Below are 24,305 nucleotides of genomic sequence, written 5' to 3'. Positions count from 1 at the left end.
GGTTTGTTTTCTTTGTCGGACACTTTTCACCTGCTCTCCCACTCTGTCTATTGTGTGCCAGGCCATGCAAATAGTGCTCCAGCCACCGCCGCACGCCCCAAAAAAAAAGAAAAACGAAAAACTGAAAACTGAGAAAAAAAGAAAATTAGAAACAAACGCGACTCCGCAATCCGCTGATGGTTGCGCCTGTCCGCGAGGCAATCGTCGTCCAGCTGGTGCCACCAGTGTTGAATGTTTGCACTTTCGGATTGCTCACTGAGTCAGTCAGTCACTCAGGTTAGGCACACTCAGAAAAACAACCAGCCACCAAAAATAACAATGTCATCTTTAACACGATGGGACTTACGAAACCTAATCAAGATTGTACAGAAAACAGCAGCAGATAGATGTAATGGGCTCAGTTTCTGTTTCATTAACCATTCTAGTTAGATAATAAAAGAACATGGTTTTGCTATATTTTATGAATAATACTTTTCTCTTTGTGCAAAGTGGCAATCGGAGGGCTTGTCTCCCGGATTGGTTACCATTAACCATCGAGCATTCTCTGGAGCTTTTCAATTTCATTTGCGCAATTATTGTGAATCAAGATGTTTACTCAGGCAACGTTCGCTTCTCCTGCTGCTGCGGCTGCGGCTGGTATCTTGCAGATACATTGGAACTTTCTACGGGCTTGTAGATTCATTTGATTTGAGCCAGCTCATGTGAACTATTCGCCACGATAAGATATGCGAGTGAGCTAATTATGTCTAGGAAATTGTTCAGACCCAACTGACATACAAAAAAAAAATGAAGGCAAAGAAAAATCTGTAACAAAAACAGCATCTTTAGGTCGCTCAGAACAAAACTTTCACCCGAAAAAAGTCGGATACAGCGACTACAACAATGACAACGAGCAACGTCGGTCCGTTGCAGCAACAGTTTTATGGCTTAAAATTCACACTCTTAATTGCCAAGAAGTAGTGTAGGCATCTCTAGTGTGTGTATCCTATAGATACTCAAGCGCAACGCATCTTTACGCATGTGTGACCGACCGACCGACCGACCCACCAACCGATCATCATCAGAACGATTGTAATTACATTTCAGACTGGCCCAGAGAGCAGAACAATGAAAGAGAAAATTAATAGTTAATGCAACTGCAATTGGAGCTGTGCAGGTTAATTGAGTGCATTAGCGGTTCATAACCGAGATTTCTCCATGACTTTTCTTCGGTACTTTTGTAGGAACGCACTGTAGATCCGGCTATTCTGTTCTGCGAAGAGAGATTTTAGGTGTTCTGCATCAGATAGGGGATATTTACCAATGGGTTAGTATGCATAATAAAACTCAGAATCGTTGCACATCCATTGGATAATATCTGTGTTGATTTAGACTAGCTTTAACCACAATCTCCCACCTTTAAGACCTCTACACCACGGTCAAATGACATAACATTTATATATCCGCGATATTCGATACAGCTTGAGTGGGCTTTTTAGAATTACATCGAATAAGTGTATGTCAGTGACAGTACCTATCTCTAATACTTTTCCAGCTGGGAAATGCGTACGTGAGCTCGTTTTGGGTTTCGCGGTCGGTGGCATTTGTGTATCTGTGCGATAATTCGCAATTGGAGCTGCACCAAACACACACACACACACACCTACTTGCGGTTGTCATCTCCACACACACACACACACACACACACATGGATGGTATTCACTCGAATCCGCAGATCATTTTCCAGTTCTTACGCTTAAGTAGGAAAAGCGTTCGTGAGTGTAAATTGTGTTAAGTTCTTTTTGGCTTTCTCGCCGCGACGGCTTTCTATTTTTCCCGATGCCGTTGGTGCCACTGCAACGTTATATCTTATATCTGTGTGGTACTGTGGTTGTGCTTAAGGTTGAGGTTGAGGTTGCTGCCTCTGTTCTGACTAATGACAACCCTTTGTGGGAGTAGGGAGTACCACCTCCCTCACCTTTATGTCTTTGTTTTACCTGGTTTTTTTTCTCTGCTTTTCTTTTTCGGCGGCTGGTTTTCTCTTTGGCGAGATTCTGGAACGTCATAGTTGGAGGTTCTTCCCGAGCTCTTTAAAATTACTTACTAATGATAATTAGAGGCATTATTTTCCCATTATTCTTCGGAAAGTTGTTTCCCGTATCCCGTAAGCAGCATTTCTGTTGGTTTTTATCGCAATTAAAGCGTCATTTAACTGGGCGTGGGAGCTGTCGATCCAGGAAAGATTTGACCCCGCCCAAGTGGAGTGGTAATAAAGACATGGCACTTGAAAAATGACCAGGACTACTGGAGTTTTTAATTAAAGCCGCAAGAGTTAACAAATGTGTTTGCATTGTATTTCATTTTGTCGGGATCTAGTTGGTTTTGCTTTCTATTTTTATACCCGTTACTCGTAGAGTAAAAGGGTATACTAGATTCGTTGAAAAGTATGTAACAGGCAGAAGGAAGCGTTTCCGACCATATAAAGTATACATATTCTTGATCAGGATCAATAGCCGCGTCGATCTGGCCATGTCCGTCTGTCCGTCCGTCTGTCCGTCCGTCTGTCCGTCCGTCTGTCCGTCCGTCTGTCCGTCTGTCTGTCCGTATGAACGTCGAGATCTCAGGAACTACAAAAGGTAGAAAGTTGAGATTAAGCATACTGCCTCCTGAGACATAGACGCAGCGCAAGTTTGTCGATTCATGTTGCCACGCCCACTCTAACGCCCACAAACCGCGCAAAACTGCCACGCCCACACTTTTGAAAAGTGTTTTGATATTTTTTCATTTTTGTATTAGTCTTATAAATTTCTAACGATTTGCCAAACAACTTTTTGCCACGCCCACTTTAACGCCCAGAAACCGCCCAAAGCTGCTACGCCCACACTTTTGAAAAATGTTTTGATATTTTTTCATTTTTGTATTAGTCTTATAAATTTCTAACGATTTGCCAAACAACTTTTTGCCACGCCCACTTTAACGCCCACAAACCGCCCAACGCTGCTACGCCCACACTTTTGAAAAATGTTTTGATATTTTTTCATTTTTGTATTAGTCTTATAAATTTCTAACGATTTGCCAAACAACTTTTTGCCACGCCCACTTTAACGCCCACAAACCGCCCAACGCTGCTACGCCCACACTTTTGAAAAATGTTTTGATATTTTTTCATTTTTGTATTAGTTTCTATCGATTTTCTATCGATTTTCCAAAAAACTTTTTGCCACGCCCACTCTAGCGCCCACAAACCGCCAAAAACTGTCAGTGCTGAAGACTCCTTCGCACTTTCACTAGCTGAGTAACGGTTATCAGATAGTCGGGGAACTCGACTATAGCGTTCTCTCTTGTTCATTTTCGTTTTCAATTAAAAATAATGGTCATGCACATTTTACAAATGAGTTTCGGTTCAACGGAGCCTTTGGTTATGCAAAAAACTGCAATGGCCAGTGGCCAATGGCCAATGTCCAATGGCCACATGTGTGTGTGCTCCACTTATTGGCCAAGATTAACTTTGCCTGCTGTTTGCACTTTGTTTGCCAACTGATTCAGATTGGGATTCAGCAACATCATCATCTCCATCATCATGGGGTCTTCAGTTGGCCGCTTCTTCAGCTTCTTCGGTTTTTTCAGCTTTTCAGCTGTTTTGTGCCTTGAGCTTCCGACTTTCTCCAAACACACAGCGCCTGCCAAACATACATACGTATGCTTGTTTGTATACACACACTTGGTTAGCTCGGCGTTATAACAAATCCAGAGTGTGTGCTCGGCTGCTCTGCCTGGCCAGCTGCCTAATGATCCGTCTATGTTATAACTTATATGCAAACCGGCTGCCAAATTGAAATGTGCACGGACGGACTTTGGGAGAGTGCTCCTCCTAAACTCCTAAAGTTTCTCCACATCTCCCTTGGCCTTTTGCCAAAAATGTGCTTTGTCTTGCGCAGCATTTGATGTTGATGTATACGCCGCCAACTGTTGTAAACAATTCGGCATCATAAACGTCTAGATATTACGATATTTGTCGGCTATGGAAAACAATTCATCATGAATGTGTATCGGGCATTCATTGCTGATCATAAAAATATCCATCAGACTTAAATAAAATGTAATGCCCAATAGTTAGAAACCTATAGTTTTTCTTCTACAGTTCTTTGGATCGGAAAAAATCAAGCTTTGATTGCAAAAGGTTATTTATACAAGAATTCGTAGCCAGCAAGAATTTTATCGCGAATTTAACTATTTATCTTGAAGCAACCTAATCATATCTCTCTTCTTTTTTTGCAGGTGAGTTCACAATGCAACGTGAGTTAACGATTTTCCGACTTGTGTCATACTGGCCAGAATAAAATAGCCTTGCGTCATGATGGTAAGAAAGAACATTAGCCATGTCGACTTGAAAATACCCTATCTCAATAAGGTGTAGAAACCTCGTGTTGAGGGTAATTAAAAATCAAAACTTGTTTACGGCAAGACTTGTTTTATTTCTCGTTGCTTTAATAGATCTCCGATTGAGGCAAGTGATCAACATTTTGCAGATTGCTTAACATTTAATAGGAAACTGAAATTGGATGTTTATAAGAAGCAATAAAAGCGGTTACCCAAACTACGTGCGCCAAACTAAAAGGAGCATTCAATTTAGTTGTAAATGGAAACAATAGCTATAATATAGCTATAATATACCTCAGATATACATTTCTTTTAAAGTGCACCGCAATTCCTTGCTTTTATATACCCTTTTGTGGGCCAGGGTACTCAGAAGACTTACACATTTTATTGGGCAACCAAGCGGTGCCTGGCCAAGGAGCTTGGCTGTCGTTTTATGTTTCATGCGAATCGCAGAAAATGAGCAAAAATGTATATGTGCAATTATAATAAATTATTTTCGCGTGGATTAACGAGTTAATGACGGTCGCTCCGGTGGAAGCCGAAAAGAGCGCGTGTTTTTAATTGTTAAATTGCTGGCAAGAAAACAAGGCAGCGCCAGCGCCAGCCAGACAAACTTAAACCCAAGCTCCACTCAAACCACATTTACGTGGATGCTTGCCAAATTTGTGTCATGCCCCAAATAGGATAAATCCGCAAAGAAATAACTCCGCCTGATGGCTACAAGCCACAAGCCAGCCACTTCCCCACGAAACGGAAACGGATGAAAGTGTAGTTTTCAAAAATTGATCAAATCAAATACTGCACACGATGGATGACTAGGATGAGGATGAGGATGATGATATGATGGCTATGGCTATGGCGATGGCGATGCAATGTAGCCTGATGTGTGTTTGGCCAGGAAATCCAAGCAGAAACATGGCCAAACGCTTGTCTATGTCTATATTTAGCCAGCCAGCCAGCGAGTCAGACAGTCAAGTTATTGGCAAAGTCCGCCGTTTTGGGGAAAAGCCGATGTAAACAAGTCAGCTGCTGTTGTTGCAGCAACGACCTAAATTTACCGTAAAATTCATGAGAAAAAGAAGGTAACTGCTTCAAGATGGGGGATATACAGCTGAGCATAAATTTGTAGAGCCTTAGAACTTATTTGTAAAAAAAGGAAAAACACTTGGCTTTTATCAGCGAAACATAAATTTTTGTATAGTTTTACGGCATAAGCGTCATTCTAATATTTTTTATACTCATTTTTATTAAAGCAATCTTAAGAAAGGAATTGTGGTATTGAATAATTTAAGCTTTTTTAAATAATGTAGAAAACTGTGCTCATTGATCATCCTAATTGGTTGCTTTAAACTCCCACGCATATCATTTCAAGTTCTCGGTGCTATGCTCTTGGCCGCATCTGTTGTGTTCGATGCTGCGGGGGGCAGCGGGTGCAGATTCTCTATGTCTCAGGTGTCTGCAACGCCAGCTGTCGCTAGCTTGCAACAAGTTGCAAGCGGCAGCGGAGTTGTTGCCGTCGCCAAGGTCATCGTCGTTAAAAGTGGCCAGCATCCTCGGCTGTTGTTGATTTTTAAGGTTTTCTTTTACATTTTTTTTTTAGTATTGTATGTGCCTTGGTTTTTTTTTGGTAGCTCTTTGGCTTGGCCATTTTTACCAGTTTGACAAGTTTTTTGCAGTCACTTGTCTGTGCTCGCTGACTACTTGGGTTCTACTCACAACATCTTCTTGTTGGCCGCTTCTCAGATACTTCGATATTCTTGCGCTCGTATTTCAATTTTGGCTTTTTTCTGTACATACACTTTTTTGTTTTTTGCTTTTGGTGCTTGACTTTGCCCATATGGCGCCGCCTAAGGTGTCCCCTTGGCATGGGAGCTCAGTTAAAGCGGAAAATTTATGACCTCCACAAAGAAAGCTTCCACGTACTATACAATTTCATTATGAATTATGAATTATGCACAGCCATGGCCTTTTCAATAGGTCAACGAACTGTATAGTAATTGCGAGGAAAGATTATCAAGATAATAGAAACGAATGTTCTGATCAAGAGTGGCAAGTATATGTGTCAATTTAGGGTAATGAGATAGGAAACATTACGCCAGTTAGTTCGTTTACTTGTAGACCATAGGATTAGGCGAACTCATGTGCTTAATGTGTCTAATCCTCAACCCCAATGTGGAAACCTCTTACTTCCTGTAAAGCACCGAAACCTTCCTGAATACTTCTTACCTAACACACTCATGTCTGAGTCATCTAGCGAATATTTTCACTAAAACCCGGGGACATGTGGAAGTGGGGAATGAAAAACTTGAAAAACTTGGGGGCTAACCGCAGACCAAGCACGGCAAACCCCTAACTGGCCCATCCGAAAACATTGTCGAGCAGCTAGAGACTGCGCCCAGCTATTAACGGACGGACGGACATACGGACGGACGGGCGGACGGACGGACAAGCCAACAAGTTCGACTTCCACACCCCAAATACCCAGTGAACCGCAAATGTGTCGTTGTCAGCGCGTCGTATACTTGATGTGTATTTCCAGTTATTGGCGGCCGCATTTATCGATCGGCATGGATATTAGTCGTCGTCCTCATTTAAAGCTAACCACTGAATCGCCGACCGCCTCTCCGTCTCCATCTCTATCTCTAATAGCCTTTCGAATAGCTTGTGTGTTATTTTTTTTTTTTCATTTTTTCCATATTATTTTCGCCAGGTTTCTGCTCTCCGGCTGGTAAATAGTCGTAGAAAAACGAAGTCTAGAGGCTGGCCAGCATGCAAACAAGTCTTTTATGGCGCTTTTGCAGTGACAGTGCATCACATGGCCATGTTTGGAGCTATCTGTTAACTGTTTTTGTAAGCCAAGTTTGTTTGTGTTATTTTTATCAATGAGTTAAAGAAACTGGTTACTGCCAGCTATCATGCGCTAGTCTAATTAGTTGCTTGTAGTTGCTTTCTTGTTAATTTCAATTTGGAAAATTAATAAATTGCCGTGTATTTAATTGAGGGGAATTGTCAAAATGCACTTTTGCCTACTGGTTTGGTTGAGCAGCTTTTTGGCCTATTGTGACCAAACTCTATTGATCATCAAATGCTTTTGTGTTGGCCAACAAAGTCGTGACCAAGAATATGATGTTCTTCTCTATCTGCAAACTGTTGTTTATTTGCTTAAATTTGGAAGTATAATTCGATGCTGAGAAGGTGAGCATTAGCTTTGGGGTTTTTCTGAAACTGTTTACTGCATTTAACTTTAAAGTATTTAATTGCTTGTTACAAGCTTAAAGTTGCCTAACTGAACTAGCAAGTTAAGTCAATGTTGATGATTGTTTGGACTAACTTACCCTGCGTCAAGAAATAAAAAGATAATCTGCACATCTTTGCCCTTTTGACTGCGAGGCTGGGCCAACTAAATGGGAAACTAACTAATCAGCTGCCTCGTATCTCTTTCAATTTGATGCCAGCTGCACACTGTAAGTGAGTGAACCCATCTAATTGAATTGTTTAACCAAAGCCGCTGTTCGCTGTTCACTGTTCTCCACTGGTAGTCTGGTAGTCTTATTTTGGCTTGTGTTCCTCGAAATTATTTGCCCCTGTCAGCAGATCTGAGTTCCTAAACCTCGAAAGCAGCCGCTCGCTGTTCAATTGCGGCGATTATAGTCGCATTCAGCTGGCCACGGCCATGCAAATGCCACAGCGCCTCTCTAATAGGCTTGGGTTTACTTGGATTTACTTGGATTTGGGTTTGGTCGGTATCATCATCATCATCATCATCATCAACATCAACATCATCAGCTTAAACTACAAAACCAGCAAGGTTGTTGGCTGTTCTCCAGCCATTTCATTACATTACATTCAATGAAGGTAAACGCTGAATGTGCTTGTGTTACATAAAGCTAATGGAAATGCTGGGAATACCTGCGCTGTTTCTGCCTCATTAGCCGAGTGCTTATGAACACAATCCGCCGGTTAACTCGCCTCTCGAATGCCCCGAATAAGTGCAATTCATGCGGCAAGTGCGTTCCTCGAGTGCACCTGAAAGGCATCTCTACTCTACGGCTTTTGGTCCTCCTCAGCTCCAGAGCTCCTCAGTCCACGCGGAGATCGCAGACGAAGTGGCCAAATAGCCAAATGGCCAAGTGGCCAGGCTCCTAATTATGCTCACCCTCTGACGTTAGCCGTTGGTAGCCGTTCGCCCGGAGGCCAGTAAACAAAATAAAAAACCAATTTGTTGGCGCCGCCTAGGAACTATTAAAAGCACAGTGGCACAACCGTTGCAGAAATATATATTTTGAAATATTTTAGTTGGGAAATTAGTTAGTTAGGTGGTTTATACTTAGATGTAATAAAGTAATACTGTTAGAAGGTAATGTTAGACCATAAATTGCAAACAAAACTGAAAAAGTCTTTCTTTTAGTAAAGCTTTAACTTGTATAGCGGGTGTAAAATTCGCATTACTTTTACGAATATCTTGTAGTACAATTCCTTGGTTTCAGTTTACTGCCAAAAATTGGTTGAATAATGCTGCCACTAAACGGTTAGCTAAGTTCCTCGAATTTACTGCTTATTGAGTAACAGTGTGCCGTCTCTTTAATTAGTGAACGCGACTTGGCTTCTTGCTCAAAATCTTAGCCATGACTTTCTAAACGCAAATTCTTGGGCCAGTTATTCTTGGCCCGGCTAAGCGGAGTGTGATTTATGGCTGCCATGGCTGCTTTGGCTGCTTAGATGCTTATATGCTTATATGCTTAGCTGCTTAGATGCTAGATGCTCGTACACTTTTCAAATTAGCAGCTAGAATAATTGCCCCCAGCGATCTTGGCTTATGACTTAGCCATAAAACCAAAGACAACTCAGAAATGCTTCTACGAAAAATACTTAAGGGGGGAACTCCCTTTAGACATTTCAAAAAATCGATTTTTTTTTTACTGTCTTAATCGATAGGTATATGCTTCGAGAATATAATTCCGAAGTTTCAAAATTCTATTTTCAAAATTGTGGAAGTTATGCGACTTTAAAGCGGCGCGCTCGACCGGTGCGTGAGCCGGTCGAACGCGTCGAGCGATAAGGACCCGCGCCGCGCTCTTGCCATCGACAATCTATGATAGATTACCGGATTCTTTCGCTTTCCCCGAATGTATGGTGATAAGGAGATGATTTTCGATTTTTTTCCGAATATCCGTCCCCCGATATTCGAAAAAAAATCAGTCTAGCCTCGATTCTTGGTGAGATACGATGTTTCCCAAAGGCAAAAGAGATTCCACAGCGCGTGCTGCATACGCGAAAAAACGTAAATTTCGCGGTAATCGGTATACGAAGAATGTTGAAAACGATCCGAATGCAAGTCGTGCGAAAAAGAAACTTGCAAGTACGAGTGCAAGGAAAATCGTTGACATTGCCGCGTACATCGCTGCCGGGATTTTCAATGAAGGCTATGCATCAATTTTGATGCTGATGGATTCGTTGCAGTTGACCATTGGGCAGCAGTGCAAGATGTTCGCAGATCAGATGGACATCTCCCGATTAGCGCGCGCAGAACGTCGGCACAGCGAAAGCACGAAAGAGGCCCGAAGTGCTCGTAGGGAGGCAAATCTCCTTGAAAATGAGTTTTTTGAGGAAGAAGAAGGTTCGCTTTACGAACCTGGTGGAGCTGATTGACGTGTTACTGCCACCATCGTGTCCACTATTGAGTAAGTTCCTTTTTCCTCGACCGCTAACTTTGAACGTCGTTTTCTCAGAACCATGTTTTTTAAATTTGCGTGGGTGATTACAAAAAAACTAGTGAACCGATTTTGTTCATCCTTGATTTATTTTGAAGATCATAAAAAACTGCATCTGTGGTACTAGATTTATGAAAAAAAAAATTTTTTTTAACTATTTTTTAAATAAAAAAAATCGAAAATTTTTGCTTCAAAAACGGAAAATTTTTTGAATGCTCAATTTTTATAGTTAATGTTCATAAATACCGTATATTTTAGTACCACGGACAGAAAAAACCTTCTCGAGTAAAAAAATGTTTGATTTTATGATTTCAGATAAGAATTGCGGTCAGGATCGCCCACGCAGATTTCCATGTCAGCGGCGAGGCGAGATACAAGATCAGCTAAAACTTCAATTATTTATAATTTTGCAAACAATGAAAATGTTTTTTTCTTATCTTTAAACATTGTCCTGAATATATATAATACCAATTTGATGTGATCTTTTTTTATTTTCCCAAAAATAAATAACAAAAAATCACTAGATTTTTGGCTTCTAAAGGGAGTTCCCCCCTTAAAATGTAGCGCAACCAGTTTTTGGTAAAATGAAATAAAACCAAAGCAAAGCCGAGGAAGATTTTCAATCGGATGGCTTTGGTGGTGTTGCTCTTAAATTGGCTTCATTTTCGTGCCAAAAAAACAAAAAAAAAAACAAAAGGCGGAATCGATCAATGGAAAAAGCAGCAGAAACTGGAAATGAGTTTCCCCCATTTACGAATTGGCTATGCTTTCAATGCCAAAAAGGGTCGCTGTGGGAGCTCCAACAACTTAATGAACCCTCTATTTAGCCAAAGCAATTTAATAAAGCCATGAACCTTGAGCCGCCCGCCAAGTACATAGAAGAGCGAAAAACATAAACATAGTTCAGTTGTTTGGCTTGCCATATAGTCGCTGTTATAATTATTTTCGGGTCTGCTCCGAAAGCAAATTTACCCAGCCCCCAGCCAGTATCAAAAAACAGCAGACAACTGTCAACTGACTTTTGCGTTGCGGGGGCAACGCCAGACGGATAGACAATGGCCAAAAGAGTGTCAAGTTTAAATATTTTTATATGAGTGCCAAAAGTGTCGCAGTTTTTCTCACTCTTTGTGTTTCGAGGACAATTGGCTTCGTCTACTTGGCTCTGGAGTTTGGTTACACGGCTCAGCCGGTAAGCCGTATTGATTGAGCCAGACTGAGCCAAAAAATAGTAATGACACTTCAGATTGGTAGTAGCCAAGTTTCTTTGTGGCTATCGGGGAACTAAAAATATATTTTTAAGTTGATAGATAAGCGGTCTATATATACGAACTAAATCTCAAGTGTTGTGGCTGATTACTATATTTGTTATCAATAGATAGATATCCGCAAATCTAGGTAAAGCACTTGTGTGATGAAAAAGTGCGCAATAATTAGTAACATTTGTGCTTAATAGATTTAAAGATGCTTATATTCTACATATTCATTATTATTATTTAATAAATAATTTCTCACTTCTATGAATATAAGAAGTAACTTGGCAGCTCTATGGCTCGGGTGAAAATTGTACTTTGGGTTTCCTATGACGCCGCCTGTTGACAGTCTGGTGAAATATTTGCCAATGAAAATGGACACAGACATTGAACCGGCACAAATCTAGTTGGCTGTTGGCTGTTGGCCAGGCTTTTTGTGTGGGTTTTGGACGATATCGAACGATATGTGGGGATATGTGGGGCCGTAAGTCATCGGCAGCTTGGATGTGAGTGCAGGCAAATGCAAATACGAGTATATTCGACTCTGGCCGAAACGCAGACATCGAAGTGCAGTTAGTGCAGACAAAAGCCCATGGGGGCATGTCAAGCCAATTAGAAAAGCTGGAAATGAGCAAAGAAGCGCACGCGCCTTAAATTGCTTAAGGTTGGGCCCAAAAAAGAAATGGAAAAGTTTTCCGCTTAGCTGGCGTCCTTCAGAGGGAAGTCCCCCACTTCTTGGGGCAATTATAACTTTTGGGGAAGCGCTGAAAAAAATAGACTTCTCGTTTTGCTGCTGCTGCGCCATTTGTAAAATTGCCATGGCAATGCAATTTAAGTTCAAATGCGCTGGTCCCCCTGCGATTGTATCTGAATAGATAGATACTACTTACGAGTACAGCGGCGGCAACAATGCCGACTTTCGCGCTCTAAGTGCTGTGCAATTTCAGTTTCAATTTTACCAATTTCACCATGACCTTTTTCTGCTCTGGCCCGGTCTGCTCTTGGCAGGGCAATTGTTTAGCTGGGTGCCAGCTATGCTATATTGGCGCATAAACGCCATCCCATTAGCCAAGTGAAAAGCAAATAGAAATTGGTGCTAAATTATGCCGGAACTAAGCCAAGCCATATAAGCCATAGCCGTAGCCATAGCCAAAGTCGCCCCGACTCGAACATCGATTTCCTTGCTCATGCGAGCGGGCTTTTACCTCTTCGATTTTCGGCTCTTGATTTTCGATACTTGCGTCAGCGGACTCGATTGTGTAACAAAGATCAAAGTTAATACGAACTTGTTTGCTCTTTGTTTGTTCAACTGGGATTTTTTTCGGGGGCTTTCGGTTATCTTCAATCTTCAGTATTCAATCGAGGAAACGGAGGCAAGGTGAACGCCCCATATATCGAGGGGTTTTTTGATCTGAGGGGTCAAGAATCCAATGATGAATTTCAAACTGATACCTTAGATGTGTGTAAAAATAAATTGCCACATTCAAATTGCTTTCATTAGGGTTGTTTACGTTTTGCTACCCTGTTAAATATGCCTTCTCAAACGGAAACAATTAAGTTGAAAGCAAAATATACATGCAAGTGCGACTCTGTTAATAGCGTATAATATAGAAGTGCAGCTGTATGTCGAGCATTATATTCAACTGAAATTTGGCGCAGACATCTGGGAAAGTGGACGGACGGACATACCTATCCGTCAGATGCCCCATTATCCTTTCCATTCGCGACTGTCGGAGAGCAGTCCGCACTTTCATTCACTCACCGAGAGATAAAAGGAGGTTGGTAATTAAAACATAAATTCCCGTCCGGCCGTCACAATAATGTCAGCATTGTGGCGGCTTACCCCTTTTTGGATTGGCTTATCTCCGTTCGCAGATCCACAGAGCCGCAGATCCGTCTGGCAATCTGAAAGTCTGCTAATGAAAATATTAAATTTAATGAAATGAATATTTCTGCCTTTTAACGGAGGCTTTGGCATTGGCTTTAGCTTTGGCTTGGCACGTGAAATCTCTATAGAAATGCCGGGCCAAAAGAAATGCCAGCGAAAGTGTTTGCCTGTTAATTTCTACCCAACGCATTTGGCCAACTCCTCGGACTGACTGGCCAACTGGCCACGGCGTCAATCAAACGTTGTCGCAACTGTCTGCGAATAGCGAGCTCATATTCATTCACTCACTCACTCACTTACTCACTCACTCACTCAGTCAGTCATTCGTTTGCTCACCCGGCGTTGTACTTTCGAAAGCAATTTAGTATTTGTTAATGAAACTTAAATAATGCTCCAAATAAGCAAATGGCAATCAAAAGTCATTATGTGCATATAAAGAGTGCTCTTAACGACTGAGCAGCCTGCACTTTCAGCTTCTTTTGCTTCCATAAACTCTTGTATTTATGCTACTGCACAAATAAAATAATAAAGATTTATTGTTCATACGATCTTAACTCAATTCTTTATTATCTTCGCTATGCCAACTTTTATCAGCCATTTTGTTCTTTGGAGAACGATTTTTCCTTAAATACTACTGAAAATACATAGGGCGATGGGAGATGTTACAATTTAAGTTTATTTGAAGACAATGAAAGTATTTTCTGTGTATGATATGCAAAGGTGTCTTGTATACGGCCACAAAAAAGCCTCGGGCTGTGCAAAATTTTGAACTGGCGCCCTTCGCCGGAGGTTGGAGCCCGACCAAAACTGACAGCTCTCTTGGGTTGGCAGCAGTTGGCGGCGGTGGTTGCTCATTCGCCCGTTTATAATGTAACCGCAACTCAATTTTTCCCCTTCAGCCATATAATTTAATATTTTTTTGCAGCTTTGCTTGTTGGCATAGTGTAGTATTACCTCTGATACGGTATGGTTAAAAAGGCGTTGTGTCCGTGATTATCATACATCACTTCATCTAAATAAGATTTGGCATACATTTGATAGGCAAAAACCAAAAAAGTGGGTGTAATGTGTTTGTAAGCGGAAACCTTGGGGGTTATTTAAACCAAATTGTGTTTATTCAGATAGAAATGTCAGAGGTTTCCGAATGGGCTTGAATTTATACTGATCCCGGAATGTTACAACAACATAAAATTAATGTAAACCCATATAACAATAGTAAAGCTAAGGAATAGTAAAATGTTATGTTTACTTATAAATTGCAAATTTCACTTCATAAATATTTTTCAATTATGGGAAAAGCAAATAACTCCGAGCTATGCATTTTATGGCAGTCTCAAATTTAACCATCTTACGGCGGATACTTGTAAAAGTTCCAGGTGTCTTGACCACAATCGCCCTCGGCCATTCCTGCCTCCTATCTCCCGTGGCCGCTGGACAGCTTTGTTGTGGTCAGGAGTGCCACTTCCATCTCTCCTGCCATCCGAAGCCCTCGGGCTCTTCCCGTTTCCCTGGTGGTTATGCGACACGTTGCCCACTCCGAAGGAAAGTCTTGTGGTTAATGGCAAACACCAACGCAGAGCTCGCCCTTTCGGTGTAAAAATTGGGAGGAAATACAAAAAACTGAGGAGAACTACACTTTCAATGCATTGTCTCTTGTGCAGAGTGCAATTGGCGGCCCTTCCGTTAAATGTGCAACTTCGACTGTGGTGGCTAAGCAAATCCGAAACCAAAGCCAAAGCCAAAGCCAAAAGCATTCGATGCCGCAGCGATAATAAATTTCCCTCATTGTTACCTGTTGGTGTTGGTGTTGCTGTTGTTATTATTTTTATTGTTTTTCTTACCTGGCCTTATGCACACAACATCATCATAATAAATTTCGCCTGATGTACGACGGCTGTTGTACTTTAATAAGCAAAGTGCTTGGGCTGGCCGCTTGGCTGGTTAGCTGGTTGGCCTGGCCTGGCCTGGCCATCCACTTGCCACTTGCCACTTTTCCCATTTGCCATTGCCCACTGCCCATTGCCCACTGGCCACCAGCAAGCAGCTACTAGCCACTAGCCACCAACCACTAGCCACCGTTTGTCCACTTGGCCATGCAACCTGCAACCTGCAACGTGCAACACCAAGTTTGTTGAACCTCAATCAGCGGGCACTGCAGGGTTCGTAAATAAATTAAATACCTTGGAGTGTTAGTTACGGGCTGCCCAAACAGATGCGGTCAAAATAATAGTGGGTGTTGGTTGGAGGATTACATCAATTTAAACTACTTATCAGAAAATTAAGTTGCTAATGGAAGTAAATCTTTTTAAATTAGGATGTCAGCTTGCTAACTTAATTTGTAAGGAGATACTCGAATGATTTCGAATGCCATTTCTATATTAACCCAATATGACCTAGTTTGATTGATTACAGTGTATAGTAGGTAACATTTATTTATTAATTCGCCGTCCTCCTGTGGCATTGCCCGTGTCTTTCGTGGGATCATTTGCATGCGTCAACGCTGCCATCTTGGCTGCTGACTAAGCGCCGCGCACTTCCGCCTTCGTTTAAACTGGCTAAGATACGTGGTTGTCACTTGCACGTCGGCCGTGCAATTAATTAAGTGGCTTTATTATATGTGTGTGTACCCCGGCATAAAGTGGTGTGTGTGTGCGCCGAAAGGTGTTAATTATCAACGCTGTTGCATGGCTAATAACTGGGCTATACCCACAGACCGAGAATACCATAGTACCAGAGTACCAGAGTACCATAGTACCATAGTTGGCGTAGTCACACAATGGCCCAAGAGAAATCTTCACTTTTTGGCAATGTGTGGGCCATAACCGTAATGGCATCTCATTAGCATTGCATTAACGACACAATCATAATTTTTAATGATGGAAAACGTGCCAGCTTCGGGCCACAAAAAACGCAATCAAAAAATATATTAATGAAAGAGCAAAATAAAAGCATCGCCTGCGGGCACTTTCTCGTTGACAAATCGTAAATGTGATTAAAGAACCCAGGTAGTATAAATATGTTTTTTAATACCAGTACTAGCGAAAATCGCCTTCATCGCCAGAGTTTTCACTTTCCACGGGCACAAGTTCACTGCTCTTTCATGTTGCTTATTAGCCACTCGCATTTCGTTGCCATTTTTTATAATTTGTAGTTTATTGTTTTGGCTTTCTTCTTGTCTTGTTGTCTTGTTTCTGCTGCGTTTGGCATGCAAATTACGAAGTCTACACAATAACCAAGCTGCAACTGCACCGCAAAATTGTTGAAATATTTTCACTCGCCTCTGTTTTTTATTTTTCCACCGCACAGCGCTCACTCGAAATAATAACTTTATTTCTCATGCCCTTGCCAAGTTTGCGGGTGCTATTACATTTGTTGTATTTAGTGGGAGATTTATCAGTAAAAGTTGGTGTCAAATGTGCAAAGCGGGCACAAAGTGCGTATTGAACATGGGCCTCGCTAAGCAAATTGTTTGTAATTAAAACAATAAATATCAATAAATAAGTAAGGTGTGAACTAGTCAACAATATAAGTGCGATCTTATCAGCATGATTAAGAACAGTTCGTTATTTTGACCCAAATTTGTTTGTTAGGCAGATAGTAGAAGGATAAACATGTTCTTGGCTAATTAAATGTATATACTTTACTTATTTATCTGTGCTCCTACATCGTTGATGAATTTCGTTTTATGGATCACTCTAGAAAGAGTGATTCCACTTCGATTTAGTGCTGAAGATGGCTTTCGTTTTTGTTTCTGCCATTTTCCTTTGCCAGCTGCCGTTGCCGTTTCGTGCTACTTTGCAGCTGTTTATTATGCCAGGCAGCCTTTGTTTTGCTCGCCGTCACTGCTGCTGTGCATTGTTGCTCATACGCCCCGTTGCCATTGCTGATTTGCACTCATTTCGTTTCAATGCACTCCCATGAAGGCGAAACGCAACTACCTCTGCATCTGCAACTGCAACTGCAACTGCATCTGCATCTGAATCTGCAGCAGCAGTAACAGAAGCACGAGCAGAAGTACAAGCAGAAGCAACAATGAGTGGCAACATTAAGAGACGTGTTTAGAATCAGGTCTATAAATAAGCAGGGAGCCAGGCAACATAAATAGCATTGACTCGATGCTAGAAAATGTCAGAACCCCAGCTAATCAACGGCCAGACTTCGCATTCGCACTCACATTTGCTGGTAATCATTATTAATAGACGGGCAATTACAACACCCGGTAGGTAAATAGATGTTCCCAAGGCTACTATCGATAAAGCTGCAGAGAGCAGGTAAAACGCAACAATGGGAACCTGTGCACTGCAAAAAATGCCATATAATTTGAGCTAATAGAAATAAATATAGTTATTGATAGGAATAAACAGTTAAAGGGTGTGCGAATCAAAGATTCCAAAACAATCTCGTTTCAAAGGCATTAAAATTAGTTTCTGTGTACAATCAAGATTGCATGGCTGGCTAGTCAAACAAGCTAAAAAAAAATAAAAAAGCAGAGCTGAACAACAAACAGCGAATACAAAAGCTTATAAAATAAAATATGCGACTACTGTAATAAATAAATGCGGCAGCTCCAAAGTCGCCAGCTCAATTAATTCGCTCGCCAGCAGTTGAGTTTTGTGTTTTTCTGTTTTTCTGTTTTTCTGTTTTGCATGGCAGAAATTAATGTTGAAATTAGACAGACAAATATTTGCCACTGCAAATCACGACTCCGCGGCCAGATCATGCAAACGAACAGCTAAAACAAATTGCGAAAAATGCATTTTAAATTGAATATACACTCGAGATTTATACGTACTTCAAGTCACTATCCATACAACATACAAATAAGAAAAAAATGAAAATGTTTAATTGTATCTGTGCTACAGACTTCAGTTGAGTGAGCACTGAAGCGGCATGTTGAAAGGTCATTGTCTGCCAATCGCACAGCAGCCAGTAACCGCAGAAGTCGAGCCCAATATCTGATTATTAAACACAATCGAAACTGAGCAGTGAGAAATAAAGAAAAAATAATAATAATGAAAAAGACAGAGAGCTGGTCGTCAAACAGCTGGGCGGTTTTTTGTGGCTTTTAATACCGTGAATACCATTTATAATTAATCTTTCAGCTTTTGCTTTTTCTTTTGTCTCGGCCAATTCTTAGTTTTGGGAAAGGTTCTTCGGTTCTTCGGTTCCTGCGGACGGCGGACTGCGGACTTCCCCGAAAAGCAGCTGGCTCACGGACAGCCTTCACTCTTTTAATTCGCTTTAGATGCTGGCAAGATTTTAATAGCTGGTAATTATGAAAAGTACAGCTGTTTGTTGGCCGGTTGGCTGGTGGGTCCCAGCTTTAACTGCATTTAGTCACAGTTTAGTCAGCGGCTGAGGCAGCCAAGGCAGCCAAGGCGATGCCAGATTTATGTCTCATTCGCGGTTTTAGTCGTTGCAAGGCCTTGGGAAATCTCCTCCCAAACAATGGCGCATTGAAAGAGATCCGACTGGAAGAGGAAAAAAAAACCAAAACCGAGGCGCTGCCGGCGAATTCCTGAAAGCGGTTTATAACAGCAGTTGTGTGCTCTGAGCCAAGTTGTGTTGATGCGAGCCACGTTGGTTTTATCAGCGTGCCGCCCTCTCGGTCTTATCTTTCTCTTGCCTTTTCTATTTGTGTAATGCCATTTTCTCTTTGCTGCGAGCTTCATTAACACATCGGAATTTCACTTTCACAGATGTCAGCCGCATTGGGATGTTCGATCTTTTAGTATTGCAGGAAATAGCCCAATATCATTGCTGTTTAGTTTTCTATTATCAGATACTTCTGATAATGAATGGATTAAAGGGTAGCATATTTACCACATCATTTCAACCATTTCTTGCTTTTAGTATCTAAACTCGTATTTTTAATAAAATAATCCATTTGAATCTCTTTCGCTATTCAATCTGTGGTATTTGACTACGTATTAATGTGCCTGCCAAAAAGAATTCCACTTTCGCGCCTGTCAAATTTGATGAATGAAAGCTTGAATCGAATTTAAAACCCGAATTGATACTAAACCTACAGCCAGCTTTAATCGTGGCCATTAATTTGGCTTTTAACTGCTCAATTTGTTCGCTGTTTCTGCAATTTTTTTTTGTTTTTTTTTGTGTTTTGGCTGTGCAAATAAAACTATCCTTGAGGCTCACCTTATGCCATTGACGTCAAAATTGTTTGGTCGATACGAGAAGTGTACGGAAAATCGTTCCTCTCTTGACTTTGAGTGACACTTTCCGCTGTGTGAAAAGTGAAAAGTTGTTATTAATATTTACACGATGAAAACTCTGTCCAAAGTGTCGGTTGCATTTGGCTGTTTAATAGTTGATGGCTACACCTGATCCATGGCTAAAAATACACACAAATGTGTGTGTGCTGTGAATATGAGCAATTATTTTCTGTTTGACCAATTTTATGCAAATGTTGAATGTTGTTTTGTTTTTTCTCACCTTCACATTTTACTTGTTATAATAATTAATTAGCCACATAGTTTTTGCCACTATAATTAACGAACTTTTGATTACCGGAAGCCGTTTGCAGGTGTCCGTGGCTAAGGTTTATGCAATCTATAACTGAATGGTCGAATGACGCTTAATAATGCAAAGTCTTACGACTTTTCCCATAATTAAATTAAACTTTTGCCATTAATAATTGTCAGACAGAAGACAGAGCACACACATCGTAGCTTCCTCGGCCCATATATGTCGATCCAAATGTCAGAGCCATAAATTGATCACAAACATAATAATAATCCATGCGACAATCGGGCCTGTGCAAAAATTAACCATCAGGCCATTTATGAAACACAAAATGTCAAAGAAGCCGTATACGTTTCAATTGAATTCGCATTGAATGTGAATTGAATTGGGTCTATATACAAACGAGGCTACTTCCAAATGCGGACGAACCTCCCTAGACACAAGTCCACACAAGTCTACACACAAGCCCCGTCCGTCAATCCCACAAAATTATGTAAATTTGTTTGACAAAAAAAATAGCAGAAAAACTACATGAAATTTAAACCGAAGCCGATCAAAGCGGCGAATTGAATATCGCCAGACAGTTAAATTGATTGCACTCTAAACATAAATACATGTAGTTTACGTATATATTTAGATTTTTTGTCTAATTTTTTTTCGTCTGGCTCTCGACCACTTGTCATTTTGTCCATATTTGGCAACTGGCTCGATGTTGTTTCACTTTGTATCTCGTACTTGTATTTGTTGCACTTGAGGCGGCCAAACATTTGCCGCAATCAAATAATTGCCTTAATAAATTTGCTTAAATTCGCCAAAAGTGCCAGCGATTTGCACTCGAGTCCTGTCTAAAAATAAATCATCTACGTGGGCCTCACCTGTCGCGTGTTTTCTGTCATTTTGGAGGCGTATTTTTGTGGGCCGATCGGTGGGATATGAAAGATGTGGTCACCGCACCGAAAAGTGAGGATCTCGGATTTGTTTGGGAAGTGCTGTCGAGTTATGGAAACTTCTGATTAGATATTTATGTTATTACGCTGAGAATGAACTCACTTGAACTCGCGGAAAAGTACTTCTTAGATTGTTTAACACGAAAACAGCCTCTATTATTCAATTTAGATAATTACTCACTTTTTCTAAAGATGTTTAATAAGATTGTTAAAGAAAGGTTTTTGTAATACGTTACTCTGTTAAGCTTCAGAAAATACTTTAATAAGATAAAGATCTAAGTTCTTAATTTAAAGCATAATAATAAAAGGCGATACATAAAATGCCAAACAATTAATTTTATTGGCTATTACATCATCAAAAGCCAAGCGGTATTGCTTGATCTAATGTCTCTGTGTTTTGGTCAGCTTGTCTAATGATCTCAACGAATAACTCTATAACTTCTCACGGCGACAGACTCAATTGTGGCATTTAGACTTGGCCATAAAGCCCACTCGATATCGACCATCTTTGGCGACGTCTCACGCATCTTTTCGTGCCAATTGCCAACGGTGCAAATGGCCAACAGCAGTTGTTGGCCAACAGCAGCAACTCCACTTTGGTTCCTCATTTCGACGCTGGCAGGCAAATCCAGTTAAGAGCCGTATAGCCATTTTGATTATTTTCACATTGGCAAAGCCGTCGATTTCTTCTATGCCCTGACTTTCCTGCTCAAAATACTCTGGACAATACAATGGCAGCGGACAATGAAAAAAAATCTGTTTTAATGGCTGGAGACCATAAAGGCGTCATGGCTCATAATTCATTTGGGGGGCGAACTTTGGATTTCGGTTGTGGTCCGAGTCCGAGTCCGAGTCATCCGTGATTGCGCTATCTCCTACCGGCTGGCCACCGCCACCGCCCCCCCTTTTCTCGCTGTGTACCTCCAGGGGTTCCGGCCATGCCACTTCACACACTATCGCCGCTTTATCGGCAATTTGATTTGGCTCACTCGCGCTGGCCGTCAATCGGCCCTGAGTCGTAATTGTCATGGTTTGCAGCTTAAAAGTGCCAAATCCAACTGGCAGTCTCCCCATTTTGCGTCATCCGATTCGCTGCAGTTCCATCCTACACGGAAAACTATTTCCATGCCTTTGCATGTAATTACTTTAAAAGGGTGTTTCATTTCAATAATCGTAGTATTTTCATAAAGATATGTTATTATGTAAGAAAATGATGTTGGGATATATATTTTTAAAATATTTTCAGTTCTGACAAAAGATGATTGACACTCGAATGAGAATGCTTTGTGTTTGCAGTGTACTTCCCCAGCTTTTCCACAGCCCTCTTTTCCCTCAGTTTTGTCACTGCCCGATGGCTGGATCGTAAAATTTTCTAAGCTCATTATTTGCTCATATTTTTACTATTGGCCGGCAGGGCTTTTGTTGCAGCTGTAGGAAAAAAAAAGTGAAAAATGTTTTTAACGCTGTTTCTGTTGCTCTTTGATGACAAAGTGAAAGTTTTTTTTTGTCTTTATGCCGGCAAAACGTAACAACTAAACAAAGCTGCGGGCCATATAGCTATAACTATGTACATAGCCAAAGCCATATAGTTAGTTATATATGTATATACCTAGGTACACCTAGGTATGTGAGTGCTGATTGTGACTGCGCTTGTTTTCGGTGTTCGGGATGTCAAAGATCACGAGCCCCGGGGAAGAAAAAGAAGACACACTCTGGGGTCCCCCATGAAAAGCACTTCGGTCCGTGCCGACAGCTCTTTTCTGCGGATACGTGCGAGTCGAGTATGCGATAAAAATTTGTCACATCTTGTTAGCCGAAGATGTGTAGCTTTATTACTCGGTTTTCACACCCCACAAATAGCCAGCGTTTGTTGGCTTTCGTTGCCCTAGGGAAGGAAAATTGGCCAGGTGTGGAAAAGTTGGTGTGAAAAACCAAATAGGCAAAAGTCAAAGTACAGAGTGTGTATAGCATTCGGTTGCAGTCCAAAAATGATGATTACTAATAGAGTAATTAGAAGATGAATACAATTAAGTCAATTAAAGTTCCCAGCTTACTTACACTGCCTATATTTTTGCCTATATTTTCGTTCCACTTTCGTTTCACATTTACTTAGCAGCCAGACCTTGTTTGGGATATGTGTCACACGTTGCGTATGAGTAATCATCTGGCAAAATCTTATCGAATGTCAGCCGGTGAAATGCAAACAACAATCAACGGGCCAAGTTAAATGGAAAGCATTTAGGCAGGCAAGCGCTTGGTTGGTTTGCTTATCGGCCAACAACTCTCGATAAGCCATACAAAGCCAAAAGGGGCAATTCAGCAATGCGCTTTTAAATTGCGACGCCATTTTTGGCCTATCAACTCAACTATCGGCTAAACGTATAAACGTATTTTGCATATATTTTCAAAGAGTCGAAGAGCGGCACACACAGGTGGGCGCAGCTCTGAAGAAAAGAAAAAAATAATAATATAAACTAAAACCAGCTGCTGGCTCGTCGAGGTGCTGACAAACTGCACATAATAAATATAAGATGTATTTTGTATACAATAAATCAGAGCCACGAAAGTGAAACGTTCACCGGATGTTGGGAGATTGACAAAACGGAGAGCGAAACTATCGATTGCTGGGGTGGCTGACTCGAACCTACCTCCTACCTGAATATATATGCATATACTATATGTATATATACAGTATATATATATCCAAGTGTCTCTGGTTGGATGCATTGACAGATTGCCGTGTGTAATCGCACAATCGTGCAGTCATTGGCACATTAAAAGCGGCGAAAAAAAACTAAGAGCTAAACCGTCTATTTCTGATGTTGCCTTTTGTAAAAGTGCATTGAACAGCGAAATTAATGCAAGTCAAGTAATGCGGAAAAGGGCGTGCCGTGTCGGCTATTTGGGACGTACGGCTGGCTTATAGAATAAACTAACAAACAAACAAAATCGATATATAAACAAGTGGCCAGAACTACGGACATCGAAGACGACGCCGCCGCCTGGATAGTGAACAAAGAAAAGCTGAAAAACTGAAAAGCTGAATAGCTGAAAATCGTGCAAATTGTGTACAAATTGCCCAACTTCCGGCGGTCAACGCCAGTTATCGCGTGACCACTCTGGGGATCAGATTCCAAAACCTATAGCTTTAGTTGCCCAAATTATATTGCCATGCTAATGAACAGAATTGCCGGACAAAAGTGTGAAAATTGTGTGAAAGTTCCGGACTTGTTCGGGATGCAAACAATGCCACATTGACAGCAAAACAGCGAAAAAAAAAACGAAAAAACCTAAAAGCAAAATGCAACAACTATTGTTTTGCCGGAAAATCGATTAGAAATCGCTGGCAAATGACAGCAGAAGAGGTGTGCCCGTTGGCTAAAACCCGACACTGGAAGTGGCAGCCGCCAAGTCAGATGGCCAGCTACAGATACTCGCACCATCGACACTGACTGTATGTATATGCAAGGCTGAGTCTTTTTGGCGGCTCCCCAGAGAGCCCCAGGAGCCCGAGACCCCGAAGGATATATCTACCATCCCATATTGACAGGAGCCCGCGGGAGCAGCACTTTATGAACGTTTATCGCCGTCATCGCGATCATCATCATCATTATTGTCTTTATTATCATTATTCTCATTGCTCTGCCGGTCAGGCAAATCCGACAGACAG

The 24,305-nt window shown here is 41.2% G+C and overlaps 1 protein-coding gene and 1 long non-coding RNA gene across 7 annotated transcripts in view; both read left to right on the top strand.

Moving 5' to 3' along the window:
• The window catches only part of LOC122622283 (mucin-4), a 59,012-nt gene that overhangs the window by 21,955 nt on the left and 12,752 nt on the right, over positions 1-24,305 (top strand). The window lies entirely within an intron of this gene.
• LOC122622290 lies at positions 9,241-10,546 on the top strand. The gene is made up of 2 exons (XR_006326288.1): positions 9,241-10,040; positions 10,386-10,546. It is a non-coding gene; the product is annotated as an uncharacterized LOC122622290 (long non-coding RNA).

This window comes from Drosophila teissieri, chromosome 3R (assembly GCF_016746235.2).
Source record: "Drosophila teissieri strain GT53w chromosome 3R, Prin_Dtei_1.1, whole genome shotgun sequence".
In the NCBI taxonomy this organism is placed as follows: domain Eukaryota; kingdom Metazoa; phylum Arthropoda; class Insecta; order Diptera; family Drosophilidae; genus Drosophila; species Drosophila teissieri.
Note: the sequence above shows the minus strand (reverse complement) of the source record. Positions and strands in the feature narration are given on the sequence as shown.